The 18920-nt window shown below is 38.3% G+C and overlaps 1 pseudogene; it reads left to right on the top strand.

The window, feature by feature from the left end:
- The first annotated feature begins 17483 nt into the window (after positions 1–17483).
- Positions 17484–17580, top strand: LOC117704712 (U6 spliceosomal RNA; annotated as a pseudogene).
- The last annotated feature ends 1340 nt before the right edge of the window (positions 17581–18920 follow it).

Below are 18920 nucleotides of genomic sequence, written 5' to 3'. Positions count from 1 at the left end.
TATACATGTAATCTAAAAAGTTCCAATAGGCACAATTAAAGTTTAAAAAAGGATAAGATTGACTTTAATAATATACAATTATTTAAGACAAAATATTTAAAATTAATGTTTCAACATCCAATGAAGAAAATATGATGAATTTTTTGTTTGACATCTTTAAGATCTGGGTCAACTATATTTGAAATGCAGAAAAGCCACAGTATCTAGTGGCTTCTGAATTAGACTGAACAGGTCTCAAAAATGTCTTCAACTGAGAAAGAATATAGAATTGAGTTTCCTTGTGCCCTTGAAAATTGTCTGGAAATGCATATAGGCTAGAATGTCTAAAACTTAGACTTTACATAGTTTTTGCAAAGATGAAGCATCCTCACCATGTTGAAGAAGCCACTGGTTGCCTTCTGGATTTGTTCTCACATGACAGAGATGAAGCTTTGCTCTCTCTCTCTCTCTCTCTCTCTCTCTCTCTCTCTCTCTCTCTCTCTCTCTTTCTCTGTCTCTCTCGCTCATAAGAACAAGAGTACCAATTCTTTTATAAGGACCCCATCCCCATAACATCCTCTATATGGAACTAGCTCTTTAAGACTCCATGGAAATACCATTTCACTAGGAGCTAGGACTTCATTTGAATTGGAGGCATTATGAGCATGTGGTCTTTCACGTTCATGTGGGAGGCAAGGAAGATTAAGAAAATTCAAGGACACAATAGATAAGGTTACGTCAGTCGTGGAGGATAGAGACAGGGGCCACTCGAGTTCACCATATGCTTATCAGCTGGATTCATGTGTTACGAGAAAGTTTACTTGGCGTCTTTTGCTTTCTTCTTGTTCCGACATGGGAATCCACTGATGTTTCTTTTAATTGTAACCTCTCCTTTCAGAAGAACTACTATACTCAACTCACATTTCATGAAGTACTGGTAATGTTAAACCGGCTATTGATATCTGGTGTAGGTATCAATGCCTGATGTTAGGAGTGAGGATGTGATGTTTCTTGGTCTATGAGAAGGAGTTCTTCTTACTCTTGTTTGGACTTGGAGAGAAAGTGAGGTGATAGCTTTAACTAAGAGAGAACAAAAAAAGGCGGATGGGTATTGACCATTGTGATACATTCTTAAACTCTATTATTGCTTTGAAAAGAAGTATTCTAAAATACAAAACATTTATTATACTGCCCTGGACTGGTTAGTTGTATATCAACTTGACACAAGCTATAGTCACCTGAGAGGACTGAATGAACCGCCATTGGAAAAAAAAAATGCTTCCATAAGATCCAGTGGCTGGCAAGCCTGTAGAACATTTCCTCAATTAGTGGATGAGGTGAGAGGGCTCAGTCTATTCTGGCTTGTGCCACTGTAGACTTGTGGTTAGGTTCTATGAGAAATCAGATTGAGCAAGCCATGAGAGGCAAGCAAGTAATCAATACCCCTCTGTGGCCTTTGCATAAGCTCCTGCCTCGAGGTTCCTATTCCGTTTGAGTTCCTCTCCATAAGCTCCTGCCTCTGGGTTATTATTCAGTTTGAGTCCCCCTGCATCAGCTCCTGCTTCTAGGTTCCTAATCAGTTTGAGTTCCTACCTTGGCATTCCTCAGTGGACTGTGACTCAGGATAAGCCAAATGAACCCCTTCCCCCTCATGTTGCTTTTGGTCACGGTATTTCCCCACAGTGTTGCAGAATCTTTCTGGAATAAGCACTCTGGCGCCAGTGAGTGAAGAAGAGAAGAAATACTACTGATGGACCAAAGCTAAGATGGTTCCTTAAAGCCTCAGTATAGGGTCCAGATTGCACTCTTTCATTTCCTACTTTAAAACCATATGGTGGGGCAGACAAGCAAGTGAGTTTGCAGAAGCCTTCCTGGCAGTCTGCAGGTTGTTAAGGGCAACAGCCCATTATTTCAGCTGTTTCCCCAGGTCACTCTGTTCCAGGTAACAAGTTAAGTCATGCTTGCCAAATAGGCAGTACAAGCAGTTGCTTTAAGCAAATCACTAAATAAGTCAATAAATTGGTATCTAATAATTTGTTTGTTCTCCCTTCTTCTACCTCAGTAGTCATTCTTTTGACCATGTTTCAACAAGGACTCTAACTAAAACACACCTTCTTAGGGGATATTATTTTATTTTATTTCTTTATATTTTAAAGATATTTTCACATGAATCCCCTACAATCTAAAGTACTTTGAAAATCCGAGATTATATTTAAACAGGTCTAGTATCTGACAATAGCAGGACACATTTTCTTCTTCCCACAATAGTTCATCCCAGCTGTTAAAGGCGTGCTCTGAGAGAACGAAGTTTAAACTAGACTTTCACTGGTGTCTCACTGAACACAGCAGATGCTTCTTTCTTGTATGGCCAATACATTTCACCACGTTTCTGTGACCACCAGAGTATGTGTAGGTTATTTTTCTAGTTGCCTTGATAGTTAAGAAATCCTTGAAAGAAAGGACTGTATTTAGTCCATCTGCAGCCCCAATAGCTATGAAAAGATCCAGAATACAGCAACTTAGTTGGTAAAAATGGAAAAGTGTTTGATTAACTTAGACTTCTCTACCTCATCCTCTTGCTATTTCCATAAGCCATATTAAGTCATGGGCATGAATTTAAAGTGCTCTGCAATCTTGATTTTCTAAAAGTATATGGTGCATTAAGAAGAGGTCTTAATATGTAACTGTTTATGGGTATTTATCAGAGACTGTCTCTTTTTTTAATAAAAAGAAAATACCTTGATTTTTGTATATAAGGACTATAAGGCTAGCAGCTGATATCAAGGCAAAAAAGATTTGAACGTCTATAGATAATCACTGCTGCAGTCAAGCTCCCAGGATTATTTTACAGTATTTCTGGTGTACTCCAAGCTGCATCTTAAAGCGTGATGTGTCTACATAATAGATTTACAATTCCTGTCTACTGGTCCTTATTGTAGTTCTTTTCTTTCTTTTTCTTTGATGAGGAACTACAGGACTGGTGCTCTTCCTCAGAAAGTGACTCTTCCTTAATGTGATTCTTCTCATGCTTCTTGTTTTTCTTCTTCACAGATATCCCCTCTTCTATGACCCATTCTTCTCCTCTACTTCAGCTTTGGTTTTAATCTTGGCTCTCTTTCCTGTCTTTCAAGAATTTCATCCTTTCTACTTTATGATTTTTTTTTTTTTTGGTTTTTTGGGTTTTTTGTTTTAGAATAAGTTGGAAGCACGGAGTCACCAGAGGGGTTATAAGTCTGGACTTTGCATCCATGTTCCCGTTTTTGTGCTTTTACTAGTGGCTTTCCCATTCCATTTATTTTTCTTATCCCAGAGACTGCCTTGAGTTGTCCTAGCTTGATCAAGAAGACACTGGGTGCTGTCCTTGGCCTTGGGCTTTTGTTTTTTCTCTTTCTTTACCTGGAAAGCTCTTGCCACACTGCTTCATGGCCCATGACTACACCATGTTTCTTTCCTGTCTGTCTTCAAATACCGCCTTCTCAGGTATCCATCCTGCCCAGAGGAGACCTCTGTGTCCTCGCAGATAGACTTTGCATCCTTCTTCCAGGCTTCCCCTTTTCTTGTCTCTTTCTGTACTTTATATTAAAAGGTTCAATATTATTATGAGACACACTATTAATTTTGATGCTATAGAAAAGGAAACAGGCCATTGATTAAGACTCATTCAGATTGAATAAAGAACTGAAATTATAGCTTACAATCAATCAAATGTGTTCATTTATTACATCTATTGTTATCTCATTTTAGGTGGGATGAAGTTTTTATTTTCTTAATTACTCCAGAGTGTTGAAAAATAGGCATTTAATTTTTTTTGTTTTTAAAATGATTTTTAATATTTGAAAATGTAGGCATTTATTTTTGTATTTGGAACAAACAGTTAGGAAACAATACAGTAAATGCTCTAATAGAAGATTGAAAGGAATGTTCTTTGGAAGCACAAAAGGGCATCACTCCCAAAGCCTGGCTACAAAAGGCTCCAAAGGAGAAGCTGACCATTCCAGCCTAGAAGATGTGAAAGACGCCTGTATGGATCCTGATTAGTGTTGTACTGGTGTCACACATGGTCAGAAGTTTTCAAGGTTCTGATTACACAGCTCCATTTCTTGGCCTGGACTGAGACAAGAATGCCAAGACTCAAAGATGCTATAACATGACCTTTGATGCCCTGCCTTCACCCTGCAACCTTTTCAATCTGCTCGCATCTAGACATTCTCCTGCCTTAGGCATGGCATCATGATAGGGAGCATGTGACATAGCAAAGCTGTTCATGTCATTAGAGCCAGAAAGGAGAAGATGGGAGGGGAGAGTGAAGAAAAGAGGAGGTGGGGAAGGATGAGAGAGGTGGGGAGGACAGTGATAGAGAAAGAGATACTGAGAGACCTTTTTGTTTTATTTCTGGCTGACTTTGTGAAGTGATTTAATGAATAAGACATGGGCACAGTAGCTTCCCTTTTTGTCCTTTTGATACTTCAGCTTCCAGTCTACTCCCCCCCAACACACCCCCTAAAAAGAAAACTTGAACTTGACCTTGAAATGCTAGGAGGTCATGTGGAGAGGGAATGCCTAGACAGCCACTCCAACTATAGCTGACACGTAAGCATGGTATACATTCCTGCCCCAGCTGGGTTTGCAACCAATTGAAGTAATATAACTGAATGCAGTCCTATGGGTGAACTCAGCCAAATGGGGCAGAAGAGCTGGCCAGCTGAGTCCTACCAGAGTGTTATGGAATATCATTAACTTTTGTTGTTTTAAGTCCTAAGCTTTGAGATAGTATATTATGTCTGCAACAATAAATAAATGAAGCAGCAAAGAATGTTCTATTTTTATTCATGAATTACTTTCCATTGTGACTGCAGTTCCCCTCTCTCCTCTCCTCAATGCAGAGGGATCATTACAGAGATTCAGAAAATGAGTAACAAAATTTGATTTATTCCCTAAGAGATCAATTCTGCTACTCTATATGAGAAAGGGTTTGGGTACCCAAAAGTGACTAAAAATGCAAGCAAGACGTGGTTGCAGAAATCAAAATAAGATGACCAGAAACACCAGAATATCCGAGTACTTGCTAGATACATAAACAGTCCCACTCAAACCCTGTCTCTGAGTAGGGCCTTCCAGATCATCAGTGTTCTATCACTGATGGGAAGGAATGTCACCAATCCTAAGCAAAAGTGAGATGCTGTGCTCTTCAGGTGCTGTCCTTCCAGTGATGGGAGTAGGTTACAGGCTGGACATGAGTTAGAGGAAGAGATGGCACTGCTTACTTTAGTGACTATGCCAAGGAGATGAGATGAAGTGCTTAATAGTTTTAACCCTAGTCTAGAAAGACAATTATAATACCGATGACTGTAACACGGATATATGGGCAAGCCCCCAACACAAAATTCCATTCAGAATGAGTTTGAGGTTGCTATAATAAATCCATGACAGCTGTGAGTATGTGAAGGTCAATGAGTAGGGCACCACAGCCTAAACATGCAGGTGGGTCTGATGATTAATGTTTCTTGCTACTTTTGGTGGGGGCTATACTGCTTTGCCCTGCTCCCATTTTGCAAACAAATGAAAAATATTAGTGAGCTCAAATGTTAAACTTCCACAAGGAGAATTAAATTTAGAAAAGCACATTGTCTTTGAGACAAAACCCCGTGGCTTTCTTGGCACCCTGCATGCTTAGCTAGTGGACTTGGGATGATTAATGGGCCCGATTGCTTATGACCCACTTTTGGCCTGTTTCTCCCATTGTAAACCTGGATATCTGGCTTGATTCCATCTCAACGGGAATACAAGCATCAATATTAAAAACTCATAAATGAAAATAAACAGAAGCTATAAGCCAGTCACCTCCGGAGGGTTTGTTGTTGATACAGTGTGCCATATGTTATGGCTCCTGCCTTTGTATCTCTGTGTTGAGTCCTATTTGCTAAAATCTTCACAACTAGGACATTTCTAGGGTGGACCAGTTTGTATGGGTTTTGGTGATCAATGTACATTAGTTGAAAGCAACTCACTTTGGAGTTTTCAGGACTTCTATTGACTTTTACATTTCCTGCCAATATAATCCTTACCAGACAATAGATAGCAATAGATATTTGTCCTATTTCTGTTATGAAGTACAGACCAAAACGACCAAGGGGAGGAAAGGGTTTGTTTGACTGATAGGTTACAGTATATGAATATATGCCCCAAAGTCATATAGCCGCATTTTGTGGTAGACCTATGTTCAGCTTTCTGAGGAACCTCCACACTTATGTTCATAGTGGCTGTACCAGTTTTCATTCCCACCAGCAATGATTACGTGTTCCCCCTTTCCTGCATCCTGGCCAGCATCTGCTGTCACTTGCTTTATTAGTGTTGACCATTCTGGCTAAGGTAAGATGAAATCTCAATGCATCTTTAACATGCATTTCCATGGCTAGGAATGTTAAATAATTTTAGGTGTTTTTCACCTATCTATGTTGAGACCTCTGTTTAGTTCAATACTCTAATTTTTAAAAATGTTTTCTTGATTTTCAGGGGGTTGTTGTTGTTGTTTGTATATTCTAACTATCAATCGTATATTAGATGTATAACTGGAAAGTCTTTTCCCCATTCTGTAGGCTGCTGCTTTGCTCAAACAATGGTGTGCTCTGCCACATAGAACCTTCCATTGGTCTTAATGCCTGAGCCATCAGGGTCCTGTTCAGAAAGTCCTTTCCTGTGCCTACAAGTTCTGTTGTATTCTCTTCTTTTTCATCTATCAAATTTGGATTATCTGGTCTTATTGTGAGATCCTTTATTCATTTGGGTTTGAATTTTGTGTAGGGTGATAGATTTAGATCTATTGGCATTCATCCACATGCAGCTGCCCAGTTTATCCAGCAACACTCGTTTCATATGCTGTCTTTTCTCCACCATATATATTTGATATTTCTTTTATAAAATTAGATGTCTAAAGGTGTATGGAATTAATTCTCTCCTGAACTTCAATTTTTGTCCTATTGATTAATGTGTCTAGTTTTATGCTAATATATTGCTGTTTGTATTGTTATAGCTCTGTAGCATTACTTCAAATCAGGGATGTTAATACTTCCAGAAGTTCTTTTATTATTCAGGATTATGTTTATTAATTTATGCACAGTTTACCATACCTTCAGCTCTACAATGAAGTCAACTTAATTGTGGTGAATGATCTTTTCGATATATTCAGTTTGTAAGTATTTTATTGAGATCTATGAATCTATATTCACAAGGAATATTAGTTTATAATTTTCTTTTATTTTGAGACTGTGGTTTTGGTATTAGGGTAATAGCTGCTTTGTAAAAAGAAGTAGGTAGTATTCCTTCACGTTCTGTTTTGTAAAATAATTTGAAGAGTATTGGTGTTAGTTGTTCTTTTAAGGTCCAACAGAACCCATCTGTCCTTGGTCTTTTTTCAGTTGAGAGAGTTTTAATCACCAATTTTATTTCACTAGGAGCTACAGGTCCTATGTATCAAAAATTTGCCCATTTCTTTAAAGTTTTCCAGTTTGGTGAATAGATTTTTAATACATGCCCTTATGATTTTCTGAATTTCCTTTGTGTCTATTATAATATCTTGCTTTTCATTTCTAATTTTATTAATTTACATTTTCTTTATTTTATTTGCCTAAAATATTGTCTACTTTGTTGTTTCTTTTCAACACCCAACTCTTTGTTCTAGTGATTCTTTGTATTTTTTGTTGTTTGTTTCTATTTCATTAATTTAAGCCCCGAGTTTGAATATTTCTTCCCATCTCCTTTTATGGGTGTTCTTTCTTCTTGTTTTGTAAACCTTTCTAGTGTATCATGAAATTATTAATATGAGATCTCTGGTTATTTTTAACATAGAAACATAGTACTATCAATGTTCCTCTTAGAACCACCGTGATTTTCTGTACACTCCATCATTTCTATTGTTATTAATATCCAGCTATAATCCATGGTTGTTGGATAGGATACTGAATGTAATTTCAACTTTTCTATATTGCTTAAGACTTGCATGATGGGGAATGTAAGTCCAAGACAAGGCCATCCTCGCCTGGTGTCAAGCAGCCAGGAGTCCAATATTACCATCAGTCTGGTGACTGTGCAAGTTGTAGATGAGCAGACCACAGCTGAGATGACCTTTTCTCAGTGCCACACTGCCGGGCCATAGCACAGTACTCATGGGGCCAGTCCTCAGATGACCCCAGACAACTAGAGACCCTGGCCACCACTAAAATAAGGAAGTAAGTGGTGGAAAGATGGAAGGAGAAGGATGTGTGCACAATGAAAAGAGGCAGAACTTGAGATTTCAGAGTAGTGAGTACTTGCCTGTGCTGTCACCGACAGTCGTGTCTGTCTGGGTCCCTGGCCTTGCAGCAGCAGGTGTCTGTTACTACCAAAGTCCAGGCAGACATCCCTGGTCTGGGATGCCAGCTAGAACCATGTTAATGTCTGTAGGCTATGTAGAACTGGCTCCTCCTTTCATCTGAGCTTCGTGGGTCAGCTGGCCCTCAAGGTGAGAGCAGGAGAGATGGCACCACCAATCACCAGCTGCACCACTCGGGCAAGTGGCCCCACACCTCTCCCAAGATGTACAGAAGAGCTATCCCTGGTTGTGAGAGTTGTGTGTGAGCCAGCCCTGAGGGTGTGAGCATGGGAGAGCTGACCCCCACAATTTTTCAGCCCTGAGGCAGCATGAGCTAAGGAGAGATGCCCTCCCCGACCCTCTCTTCTCTCTCAACACCTATGGCAGGAAGGAGAGTTGACCCCTTGGTCACAAGAATGAGAGAGCTGGCCCTGCCCTTTACTAGCTACAACACTCAGGGAGCTTGCCCAGTCCTTTGCCTGCTGCAGCACTTGGGAGAGTGAAGCCTACACTTCACCTGGGTAGCAAACTAGAGCTGGCCATGCTGGAGTGGGCCCACTGCAAGGGCATGAGTGTGGGAGAGCTGGCTATGTCCCTTTCTGGCTGGAACAATGCTGGAGAGCTTGTTCTGATAGTGTGGGTACAGAAGAGCTGGCAGGATGACCAGCTGATACCTCCTAGGCCCAGATCAAGGACTTTGAGTTGGTCCACTTCAACATCTACTCCTAGCAGTGAACTCCTAGAGTGCACAAAGGGGCCAGGCCTACAGATCCAAAGCTTCAGAGTCTCTCTCTCTCTCTCTCTCTCTCTCTCTCTCTCTCTCTCTCTCTCTCTCTCTCTCTCTCTCTCTCTCTCTCTCTCTCTCTTTCTTCCTTTCTTTTAGAAGCCTACAGCTCAGAATTTCTATGACAAAGGGCAACAGCAGAATATCTGAGAGGCGTACCAGTGAGGTTCTTGATAGTGTAGCAAGTTCTAGTATTGAAGCATAGCAGAGTCCTTGAACCAGGTCAATAACCCATTACAACAAACATTTGCAAGCAAAGAAGTGTGGACACAAGGGGAAACTGAAACACACTGTGACACTACAGCTCCCACAATTAAATCATTTTTTCTTCTTTTTATGGGGAGGTTGTGAGGGTGGAGGGCAGCGGGTAAGAAGGGATAGAGAAATGAGTGGGGTTGGGGTACACGATGTGAAATTCATAAAGAGCCAGTAAATATTGTTTAAATGACTTGCAATTGTCTTTTAATGTGTGTTGAATTTTAAAGAGTGTTTTATGGACTGCTGAGAAGAAGGTATATTGTTTAGTGTTTGGATGGAATTGTTGATATCAGACTTACCTTTGTGCATGGAGCTGAGGAGTCTTCCATCCCAGAGGGAAACTAAAACACATGCCAAGATATCTGAGATACCCTGGAATATGGAAGTACAATTTATATATTTTAAAGGTTTTTTTCAAGATAGAGCTTCTCTGTGTAGCCTTGCCTGTTCTAGAATCCACTCTGTAGACCAGGCTGGACTCAAGGCCTAGAAGTTACAGAGATCCACTTCTTTTGCCCCTCACATTCTGGGATTAAAGGCTTGTGCCATCACTGCCTGGCTCAATTTATACATTTGAAAAGCTTAATACATGTAATCTGGTCTCTTCTCCAGGACCACAGTTCTTCAGGTTAGAGGAGAGTCCAATTCGACAGTCAGTCTTGGTGCTCTTCTTGTATTCCAGTTTTGTTTCCTCTGTATTTACGTGCTATTCTGGTCATGCCTGTGGGTTTCTAGACGGTTTCTCTGCCTCCAGAAGCTTGCTCTTCTCACAGAAGTGCTGAGTAGTTGCTACCCTCAGGTACAACTCTCACCCATGGAAAGAGAAAATAATTCTTTACCCTAGGTAGATGAATTCTGAGATAAATATGTACTGGGCCTCACAAGATTTAGTGGGGCTTGGCCCTTAGCAGTAATAATTTCTATAATTATATTTTTACCTTTTGATCCCTCTATGTCAGCACTTCATCATGTTTTCTCCCTAACAAACACTTGTGCTCTAAATCTTGTTTGAGAGTCAAATCTGGAGACACACCCAGTATGACTGGCTTGTGTTCTTCAAAATCATAGTTCGTGGCACTAAGGAGTGGAGAGACTATACCTCAATCTCCAAGTCACTGTTAGCTTTGTCTCTACTGCATGGATACACAGTTTCTGTCCAAGGAATCCTTCTGTATTGAATGCTCCTTTCCTTCAGTGGTAAGTAATAAAGTAGTAAAAACGAAGCCTTTCAAGTTGTAGTGTGCTGGGCCTTAGAAGCCTGTGTCGCTGAGAGCTCCTGAGGCTTTGATGCTTCTCTTCTTCAAAAGCTAGAAAATTGTATTCTTGTGGCTCTGCTCTTCCATCTGCATTGTCTAGTTTTCACCCTCTGTGTTCACTATTTCTGCTTTAGTGGAATGGACCATAAGTTGGCAAAACTCTGTTTACAGAAGAGGGTAGATGTGTTAGAATTTATCAGCACATCTAACACTGATGTAGCAGCACGGAAATATGGATGAGTATGCTTTCATTCAATTTTTTGAGACACAAAATGTTTTTAATTTTTTCCAAATCTCCCTCCCTCCTACACCCCCCACATCTCTCTCTCTCTCTCTCTCATACACACACACAAATGGAAAAAAGAGTCTTAGCTCTTAGGACAAGAGTAGGTGAAAGACTGGACTTAGCCTGTGGGCCATACATTATTTTTTTTTATTTTTTATGTTTTTATTTTTTTTATTTTTATGGCTTTTTGGCTTTTTGACTTTTTGGTTAGACTTCCAAAAACAAAGTTTTGTTTGGACCTTATTATACTACTAAAGTAAATATCTGAAGGGTGTTATTCAAAACAAACCTAACTAGTGCTGGGATTGCTTGGGTCAGGTTTCATTGTATTTTCAACAAATAAATTCTCCAAGAATAGGCATACTATCCTTTGCATTTTCCTCATATAGTGCTTTGCACAAATTAATTTGTAATAACATGAAAAGCAGGAGGAATATTTGTTTTCCTTTGTTGTGGCAAGTGCTGTACTGTGCAGTTTTACTCAGTCAATTCCTCATCTGAAGAAGTGACAAAACCTATACTAATATGTTGCCATGACAACCAAATGATACCATGTCTTTAGCAAATGTTCATTGTTAATTATAATTACAAAATGTCAGGTAGCATTGTGATCATAGTTTTAAAACAAATTTTAAATTGAGAGTTTCATACATGCATATAATGCAATTGGATCAAAGCCAGTCTTCATTTCTTCCTCTCTCATTTCTTCCCTATTTCCCCAAACTTTTTCCTCTGAACTTTATCTTCATGATCCACTGGGTCCAGTAAGTATGGCATATATGTGCATAGGTAGAGAGAGCCATTCAGGATCTACAGCCATCAAAGTATTTCTTTTCTATCTTCCTGAATCTATCAGATGTTTAGGAATGAGCCTCCATGTGTTCTGTCCTGTCCATGCTGGAATTTTGGCTGATGTGATCTTGTGAATGGAGTCATAGACTATATAAGTTCATGGGTGTCATAGCCCTGTCATGTCCATCAAATAATGTCCTCTCCTCCCAGTCCCACCCTCACAAACCCCTCCCCTTATTATTTCCTCCCCTTCTCAGAGAAGGGGCTGCACACCATGGGTACCAACCCATCCTGGCACATAAAGTTGCAGCAGGACTAAGCACATCCTCTCTCGCTGAGGCCAGACAAGGCAGCCCAGCCAGGGAAGGGGATCCAAATGCAGGCAACAGAGTCAGAGACATCCCCCAGTCCAGTTGTTAGGAGACCCACATGAAGTCCAGAATGTACATCTGCTAAAAATGTGTAGGGGGACTAGATGAAAATTTCCCCAACCTACAGAAGGGGTTGCTTATCAAGGCACAAGCAAATAGAACATCAAATAGATTGTACCCTAAAAGAAACTCCTACAATATGTAATAATAAAAGTGCTACACATGCAGAACAGATAAACAATATTAAATTCTACAAGGAAAAAAATTAATGGTAGATAAGGGCAGACTTATTAGAATACCACCTGATTTTTTTGATGGAGACCTAAAAGCCATAATACTTGGACAGATGTTCTATAAACTCTAAGAGACCACAAATGCCAGTCCATTATATACAGCAAAACTTTTGTTCAAGATAGGTGGAGAAAGACATTCCACAATAAAACCAAGTTAAGAAATATCTATTTATATACACAGCTCTACAGAAGACACTAAAAAGCAAACTTTAATCTGAAGAAGTTACTCACACCAAAGAAAACACAAGGAGTAAATAATCTTAGATAAGCAAATCGAAAGGTGAGGATAAAGACCCATGCCATAATAACAAAATAATGGAAATCCAAAAACACTGTTAATTGTTAACTCTTAATATCAATGGTATCAATTTCCCAATAAAAAGATACAAGACTAGCAGATTGGATTTGAAAACAGGATCCATCCTTCAGCTCCATCCAAGAAACACATCTTAACATCAAGGGTAGACATCATCTCAGGGTAAAAGAATAGAAAGATGGAGCCTAAGTGAATAGAACTATGAAGCAAACCAGTGTAGCCATTCTAACATCCAATAAAATAGACTTCAAATCAAAACCAATCAGAAGAGATAGAGAAAGATATTACATACTCATGAAACATTGGTCAAGAGAGCACCACAGTTCTTAACACCTATGCACAAAACACAGGGCACAAAATTTTATAAAAGAATCACTTCTGTAGCTAAAATCATATATTGACCTCCACAGTACTAGTGGGAGACTTCAATACCCTACTCTTGCTAAATGACAAATCATCCAGAACTAAACAAAAATAGAGAAATGCAGAGTTAAATAATGTCATTAACCAAATGGAGCTAATGTTATGTACAGAATACTTCACTTAAACACAGGAGAATATATCTTCTTCTCAGAAACCCATGGAACTTACTCAACATTGACTAGATACTGATGTAAAATGCAAGTCTTCACAAATAAGAAAATTGAAATAATATCCTAAATCCTATCTGACCACCACAAATTAAAGTTGTACATCAACAAAACCAGAAACAACAGAACGCTTACAAACTCCTGGACACTGAACAAATCACTACCATATTGAAAGTGGGTCAAGACAGAAATTAAGAAAAAAATTTTTTAGAATGGAATGAAAATGAAAACATAGCCATCTCCAAACTAAGAGGACACAAGAGGCAAGTTCATAGCATTAAGCACCCACACCAAAAAATTGGAGAGAGCTCATATTAGTAATTTAATGGCACACATGAAAACTCTACAAGAAAAGAAATAAATATCCAAAAGGAATAGACAGCAACATAATCAAATTCAGAGATTAAATCAATAATCAATCAATCAATCAATCAATCAATAAAACAAAGAACGAATGAAACAAAGCTTTGGTTCTTTGAGACAAACTCGTAGCTAAACTAACTAAAAGGCAGAGAGAAAAGATGTAAATTTAAAAAAAAACAGAGATGAAAGGGAAGGTATAACAACAGACACTGAGGAAATCCAGAGAATCATAAGAATATACTTTAAAAACCTGTACTCTACCAAATTAGAAAATATAAAAAAATGAGTTCTTGAACATATAAATAATTTAAACAGACGTATGGCCTATAAATTAGTCTCAAAAAAGCTCAGGATGAGATAGTTTTAGGGCAAAATTCCAAATTCTATTAGACGGTTGAAATAGAAAGTAGTTTGTCCAATTCTTTCTATGAGACCATAGACAATCCTGATATCTAAACCACATAAAGATTCAACAAAGAAAAGGAAATTCAGGGTTGGAGAGATGGCTCAGTGGTTAAGAGCACTGATTGCTCTTCCAGAGGTCCTGAGTTTAATTCCCAGCAACCACATGGTGGCTCACAACCATCTGTAATGAGATCTGATTCCCTCTTCTGGTGTGTCTGAAAACAGTGATGGTATATTCATATACATTAAATAAATAAATCTTTTTTTTTTTTAAAAAGAAAAGAAAAGGAAATTCAATAAAGTTCTTGCAAACTGAATACCAGGACATATCATAAAGATCATCTATTACCATCAAGAAGACTTCAGCCCAGAGATGCAAGGATGGATCGACATTCATGAATTGATAATAATACACAATATGAAGAGACTTAAAGCCAAAAATTATATGATCATTTCATTAGGTGCAGAAAAGGCATTTGACAAAATCCAACACCCTTTCATGATAAAAGTGCTGGAGAAAATAGGGATTCAATTGAAATAGTAGAGTCAATTTACAGTATGCCCACAGACAATGTCCACCTAAATGTAGACAAACTCAAAGCATATCCACTAAAATCAAGAACAAGACAAGGTTGCCCACTCTCTCCATATCAATTTAATAAAGTAATGGAAGTCGAAGCTAGAGAAATAAGACAGCTGAAGGAGATCAAAGGGATACAAACATGAAAGAATGGAGTCAAAGCACCTTTATTTCCAAAGGATATGATTGCATACATAAAGGATCCTAAAAGCTCCACCAAGTAATTCCTATAGCTGATGGACACTTTCAGCACAGTAGTAGGCTACAAAATTAGTACATAAAAATCAGTAACCTTCCAATATACAAATGACAAATGGACTGATAAACAAAAATGATTATGAGTTTTAGGAGTAAGGTAGAATAGTCTCTGACAATGTAGTGGTTATGTAAAAAATATATATTTAGAGACTAGAAAATTGATGTGATCTAGTCTTTCATCTCTACTCTGTTTACTGTGTGATCTTGGATTGGACCTATGTAGGGTGATGATGATAATGTTCTTGACTCATCTGTAATATGGTAATTAAATGACTATGATATAAGGATGTTTTATTTAACTTTAATATTTGATATTTGAGATAGTGATATGAGTTCATAAACAAAAAATTACCAAGAAGTCCTCTTGTATGTAATTTCAGTACACGTATATTCTATAAAATCTGGTAAGTGCATCTTGGAGCATAAATAAGGAAATATCTTTAAATAAATAATGTTAATTGACAAAACTGATATAATTATATTTGTTTACTTATTATATAATTATTTTGTATAATTATGCAATGTTATTATATAATTATATAATTAAAGCCCCAAGACAGTTAACTTTGAGTCAACAAAATGGGAGATAATCTTGAGTGTTCCAAACTTAAGTAAATGAATCCTTAAAATGGACTGGACTCTTCTCAAAGGAAGTGATAAAAACAAGATTCAGGTTTTAGTCTTGAAAAAGCAAGATGCAGAGGCTTAAAGAAGTCCTATAGAGCCTGTAAAACCTTGTGACACAGAACCAAAAAAAAGCTTAAGAACCAAGAATGACCCCTGACCAGTCGCCAGCATGCAAGTGGAGTAGCTTGTAAGTACAAAAACTGAATTCTTAAAAATTCTTGAGTTTTAGGATCATGAGCCTTGGGGCATCATAGTCCAGATAATTCACTTTAGCCTTGTGAGAGTGAGTAGAGACTGGTCCATGGTATGGTGCCTACACTTCTGAACTACAAAATTGTAAGCAGGTACATAGTTTTATAACAAATCTGTGGTCCTTTATTATACAGCAATAGAAGACAGACATAGTATCAACATATCCAAATGGGTGATGAAAGAAACTAAATAAAACAGTAAAATACAAAATTTCTGATAGATGCAGTCTGTTCATATGTTCTGCACTGTATTCTGTGAAGGGTTGAATTAGCATGGTTCTTAGGGGCAGGGTTGCCTGAACTGTGGGTTTGAACTCCACCTTTTCTTACGAGAGGAAAGAGCCATTAGAAAAGGATGATCTGTGGGATTGGAACATGGAAAGTTTATTTTGTTGTAATAATAACTTATAAAGCAAGTAGAGTTTCAAAAATGAAGCTAATGACTATGTGTGTGAAATACTAATGAGAGGTTTAGGTCAGCATGGGTAGTGTGACAGTATTCTTATATCTACTTACCTCGCATAGGGAAACAGTGACAGACCAAAGTGAAGATAACAGCAAAATCCAACTCGGTAAGCCAATGACTTCACTTTTTGCAGGAATATGGGAGAGAAGCTACATACAGGAGCAGAAATGACTCAAAGACAACTGTGTCAACAAAGCCACCCCAGCATGGATGACAGCTCATGAAACCTGCAAATCATGAATGCACTGTACAGCCTACAGACAACTCAGCAAATTATAGCCTCAGTTTCCAGGTAGCTCAGTAGATCTGAGGTCCTTCTGAGCAGCTGATCTCTGCTTCTTTTAGTCAACTCATTGGCTCCTCGCTGGTCGCTCAGATGGTCTGAACCTGTCTCTCAGCAGTCATTAATTTTATGTATTTATTTTTAGAATTGGATGGATATGGCCAGTTTTGTGGACTTCCTGAAGCTATGAATTGTTAAAAAGGTTTTCTTCAAGAGTGTTCTGGTTAGATTTTTATGCTCATGTTAAGTACCAGAATGTTATGACTAGAAGCAACTCAGAGAGGAAAGAGTTTCTTTCACTTTAAGGTTGTAGTCCATCCTGACGGAAAAGTAAGGACAGGACTTCAAACAGGAACCCAGAGGAAGAACTGAAGCTTGGGCCATGGAGCTGCTTACTGGCTTGTTCTTCATGGCATGCTTAGCCTGCTTTCTTATTGCATCTAGAACAACTTACCTTGGTGTGGCACCATCCACAGTGACCTAGCCCCTTTTATTTCAATTATTAATTAAAAATATATATCCACAGACTTGTCTACTGGGTAGTCTGGTGGAAGTATTTTCTCAATTGAAGTTCCTTCTTCTCAGATGATACAAGCTAATGTCAAGTTGACAGAAAACTAATGTGTGGTAGTTTGAAAGAGAATAAAAGACAAGACAAGGCTCAGATGTTTGAATACTTGATTCCCCAGTTGGCATAACTGTTTAAGAAGGATTAGGTGTAGCCTAGTCGGAGGACATTTTTCACTAGGAACAAGTTTTGATATTTCAAAAGACTCACAAATTCCCAGTATGCTTCTCTGCCTGTTTATGGATCAAGGTGTGAGCTCTGGACTGATGTTTCAGCCACTGACTGTCACCATGCAGTCTCTCCATATCATGGACTGTTCTTATAAGTTGTATTGCTCATGGTGTTTTATCACAGCAGTAGAGAATTCAGACAGACTGTTTTGCCTTCCTTTCAACTTCCTGCGAAGTTGTTTGCTTCAGCAGCAAATATAATAAGATTAGAACAATAAAGAAAGCGTGACCCCTGTGCAAAGACTACACACATATTTATGAAGTATTCCATAGTTTCTTCTCAGGTTTTTGGAGAGTTCAGACTCACTTGTAACAAATTGGGAAATTACATCATGTATTATAAAGCAGTGGTTCTCAACCTTCCTAATGCTAAGACCCTTTGATAAGCTTCCTCATGTTGTGGAGAACCCCAACTGTAACATTATTTTCATTACTACTTCATGCAATTTTGCTACTGCTATTTATTAGACCTCCTCCCCCAAAGATGGATGCCTCAGGGCACATGCACACACACCCCCTACCCCATGTAAACAAATGAATACATAAAACTTTTAGAAGAAAAAGAACAATTTAATAATGTTGAATTAAGCAATGATTCCTTAGATATAACCAACCCCAGAGGCACAAAAATCAGAAAAAGAAACAAATTAAATGTCATTAAGAGAAACCACAACATTTCTTTTTGTAGACCAGGCTGCCCTCAAATCCACAGAGATCTACCTGCCTCTACCTCCCAAGGTCTTGGATTAAAGGCATGAGCCACTATGTTTAGCAAAACTTCTGTCCTTTAAAAGACATAAGATTTAAAAAATGAGTAGAAAGTAGGCAAGCCATAAAATGAGAAAAAAAATAAAATCACACATCTAAAAAGAGACTCAACCTGAAATGTACAAGGAACATCTGCAACTCACCTATAAATGTTAGTCAATCAACTTTAAAAAAGCAAAGGCTCTGAACAGATATTTCTGAATAAAAAAAAAGAAAATGAAAGACAAAAAAAAGCTATACAGGTAATCGACATGTACAGTAAACATGTTTTATTCCAGTAGCCATCTAGGTAATGTAACCCCCCCACCCCCACCCCCCAGACACACAGAGCCAGGGATGGTTACTACAAAATTGTAATATTGCAACAGTGAGCTCTGAAATTGTTCATGTTTCCCCTCAATCCAACAGGACTTTCTCATTTTCTCTCTGCTATTCCCAGTTCTGCACAGTCCCTCAGGACTGCTTATGTCTGGTCTGCTTACTGCTCAGTTTCTCTTTAGATGACACCTGTCATCTTTATCAATAGCTATGTTTGTTCTTTCCTGAGTGTAATTTTTTGTTCCCTGTCAATCTCTTAGTTTTTCTTGGATTGGTTCAAACCATTTTCCATTGCTAACATTGAGACTCGGCATGGGAAACATTGCAATGAAAGCGGTCTAGGTTTTTTTCTGTTTCTGTAACACATCCTATTAGCAAAAGCAACTCTTTGAGTAGAAAATATTAAAACTCACAGCACCCCTTAACAGAAAATTTCCCACTATTTCTAAGAGGGAGTGGACTAACCTCTCCATAAAGGAACAGAGATTTAATTTTGTAATCCTAACTCTTAGATAATTATGCATTTTAGCT

This window comes from Arvicanthis niloticus, chromosome 2 (genome assembly GCF_011762505.2).
Source record: "Arvicanthis niloticus isolate mArvNil1 chromosome 2, mArvNil1.pat.X, whole genome shotgun sequence".
NCBI classification, from domain to species: domain Eukaryota; kingdom Metazoa; phylum Chordata; class Mammalia; order Rodentia; family Muridae; genus Arvicanthis; species Arvicanthis niloticus.
Note: the sequence above shows the minus strand (reverse complement) of the source record. Positions and strands in the feature narration are given on the sequence as shown.